We start from the raw sequence: 3,333 nt of genomic DNA, 5'->3' as shown, positions 1-3,333 counted from the left end.
CTTAGCTTGATTCTAAAGCTCCTGCCTTCCCCTGTGTGATTGCCCAGAGTAGTGTTGTCTGTGATGTCCCATGCAGGGAAACAGTTCCCCTAAATGAGCAGTCCCAGAGCCCTGAATCAAACACTGACCCCAGCCAGCTTTTTCCTAGGAAAAGCCTAGACTTTCTTCTTGTGTTCCTAAGACAAGCAGCTAAAAGCCGCTTCCAATTAAAATGTTTTAATGAAGGAGTCACTCATTGTTGTGTGGACTCAGGGTAATTCCTGCAAATGACATTGTTTCTCAGAGTTTGTTTTCTTCCTGGATTAATGCAGTCTGTTGGGCGGTACTTGGACTGCCTCCTCTCAGCCACGCCCTCAAGTCAGGATGATCTCAGTGAGGGCTACACCAGAGTTCACTGCCAGAGGAGCAGGTAAGAAGCTGGGGCACACATACAGGTGAGAACTTGAGGGGAAGTGGAACCCAGAGTGTTGGGGCTTCAAAGCCTGTGGGGTAAAACCCTCAGGCAGGGTGTCCCTGGCTGCAGCCTCTCTGAGACCCTCTTCACTGGATGCCTCTGTCTCAATGATTTGTCCAGAGTAAAGGTGAGGCTGAGGTTGTGTCCAGGCACCCTGGACCTCAGGCGCAGGGTAGAGCTGTCTCTCCAGGTGCCTCACACTAAGCTCCAGGAGAAGCAGAAGCAGCATCTGAGTTCTTTGGGGTGTACTGAGCAGGAAGAAGAGAATAGAGCACGCTTTCTTGTCATCTGACCATGGGTATGGCAGCCAGGGAGAGGGATTTGGTGCACACGGGAGAGCTGTGGTTGATATGTGTCAACTTCTGAGGCTGGTCACTCAGAGAATCAAGAATCTATGTCATGCTCGGTCAGTGACCCTGTGGATCCTGTTGTTTGGGTCTCATCTTAATGTAAGTAGAAGCCAACTTCTGGCTGTGGGGTTCTTCTTGTGACTTTCTTCTCCAAAATTCTTGATGCTCCATGCATGCAACTCATAGCTCAACACTGAGCTAAAGGCCACTGTGCTGTATGAGATGGGATCAGATCTGCTTCTAACACCTTTGTGGCTCAGCACTCAGACCCCATAGACATGGGTCATGGTGTTGGACTCATCAGGAGATTCAGCAAAGGCATTGAGAAGGGAGTGTCAGAAAGGTGACATACCGTGTTGGCTGTGTAACCTGAGTCCTGAAACAGATCCAATTCTGAGGCTTCCAAAATGTGGGTTCTGCTGGCACCCCTAAGAAGGCAAATAAAAATACAGGGAAGGAATTTCACCGACACAGTCCTTGGGCAAGAATGGCAACAAAGTCTGTCAACCTATCTTTAAGGTACTAACATGAGCTTTGGGCGTAAACAGACGATTGGGAAGGGTCTACATCGTTAAGAAGTCCTGGTCACGGTGTAGTCTGGTTGTCACTGCCTCAGTTCTGATTGAGTAGGGTGCCGCCAAGAAGTCCTTGTTGAAGGATAATGGGGTTCCCAAAAGGTGACTCCTCCTGCTGGGGTGAATGCTAAGAATGTTATTCTGACACCTTGGGCCACTGCAAACTAAGAAAAATGACTAGAGACTTTTCATGCATTTTGGGGTGATCTGGAACATGACACTACAAAAGCTGACAGATGCTTCAGAGACCCCCATCTTTGTTTCTTCAGCCATGAGGAGTTCAGGGGGGTTAGATTTGCTCCTTGAGTAATTGCCATACTTATATGCAGAGCTGAGCATGAACTGGAGCAGAAAGGACTCAATTGCAAGCGAGGTGAACACAGGTTCATCCTGCTTCTGGTCATTCTGTTGACTTAGGTAAAGAGGTCCTATTATAGCTGAAGAACTCCAGAGGTTCCCAAGGCCCAAGAGTCAAGATGGCCAGGATCTGGGACCACAGACAAAAGAGAGGCCCGAAGGGAAACAATTCCAACTTCTCCCTCTTGTCGACCTCACCCTCACCAAGGTGGCACATAACCCAAGTCCACTGGAAGAAGGCTGAGAACTCTGATGTTAGGATGTGGCATGGAGCAGTTAGGAGTTTGGAGAAAAGCCAGAGCCACACTAGCTGTGGAGAATCAAATTTCATGCTTGTCTCCTTCGGCTATGTAGGTCCCAAGGATCAAACTCAGGCAGTTAGACCTGGCAGCAAGTGCTGTTAGCTGCTTGGCACATGGCCCTTTCTTTCTTTGATATTTTTCTGGTGCCTGTTCTTCCAGAGTGCTGGGATTAAAGCCAGGTGCAACTACATCTGGAAAAAAACATTAAAATGTGTGTGTGTGTAGGAGCGTGTACGGGCATAGTTATGGATATATGTGTAGGCGTGCGCATGTGTATGTATGTGTACACAAATGTGGAGGTCAGAGGACAACTTTTCAGAGTCTGTCTTCTCTTTATGCCTTCACAAGGTTTCTGGGGATAGATCCCTGGCATTCATAATTTTGAGGCAACTACCTTTCTCTTTTTTTTTTAACCTCACCAGCCCTTAAGACATTTCAAACATAGGTTGATTCAAGGACTGGTGTTAATAGAAAGAAAAATTTTCAGGAAAAGAGTAACACATACCCAAGAGTCACGTGCCACCCCCTAAGAGTGAGAGGCCAAGCGGGGAGAAGCTGGTGTTGTTCCCCTCTCACAGGACAATCACCCTTTGTTGTATTTAAAATAGGCATGAACAGGATTTTGGTGTGTTTTGAAGGTATTGCTTTCAAAGACTTCTTAAGCAATTTAAATGCTGGGACTACAGCACTGGCTCGGAGGTTAAGAGCTTTATAGATACAGGTTCAGTTCCCAGTACACACAGCTGCTCACAACTGTCCATAACTCCAGTTCCAAGGAATCTTCTCTTCTCTTTTCTCCTCCTTTCTTTTCTGTCCTCTGAGGCCACCAGGCATGAGTGCGGTGCATACACATGCAGGCAAAACACTCGTATACCAAAAAATAAATAAATGAGTCATTTTTTTTAACTAAATGATGCTGGGTGTGGTGGCACACGCCTTTACTCTTAATATTTGAGGAGCAGGGACAGGTGGATATCTGTGAGTTCAACAGCCTGATCTACAGAGTGAGTTCCAGGACAGCCAGGGCCACACAGAGAAACCCTGTCTCGAAAGAAAAAGAAAAAAGAAAAACAAACAAACAAAAATCTAAATGAGATTGCAATGATGTTTCTGAGGGACACTAGACAAGTAAACCCTAGATCACAGGTTCAGAAAGGCAGGGCACTGTTATTGTTAACAGAAGGCAAAAGTCTTGTGTGTTTGAGTCCTAGAAAGTATCAGGTAGTCAGGTAGTTAGACCCAGGGCATATTTAGCTCAGGCCTTGAGCATGTTCATTGCTATTTTAACTTTTTTT

General features: G+C 46.4%; 1 protein-coding gene across 1 annotated transcript in view; it reads left to right on the top strand.

Annotated features, from left to right (window-relative positions):
- Positions 1-395: 395 nt before the first annotated feature.
- The window catches only part of LOC116077723 (secreted and transmembrane protein 1b-like), an 8,460-nt gene continuing 5,522 nt past the window's right edge, over positions 396-3,333 (top strand). Inside the window, 1 exon segment of the mRNA XM_031352462.1 lies at positions 396-434. The gene's annotated coding sequence lies outside the window, so the exon portion shown is untranslated.

Source organism: Mastomys coucha, unplaced genomic scaffold (assembly GCF_008632895.1).
Source record: "Mastomys coucha isolate ucsf_1 unplaced genomic scaffold, UCSF_Mcou_1 pScaffold5, whole genome shotgun sequence".
In the NCBI taxonomy this organism is placed as follows: domain Eukaryota; kingdom Metazoa; phylum Chordata; class Mammalia; order Rodentia; family Muridae; genus Mastomys; species Mastomys coucha.
This window is presented reverse-complemented; position numbering and strand designations above follow the sequence as displayed.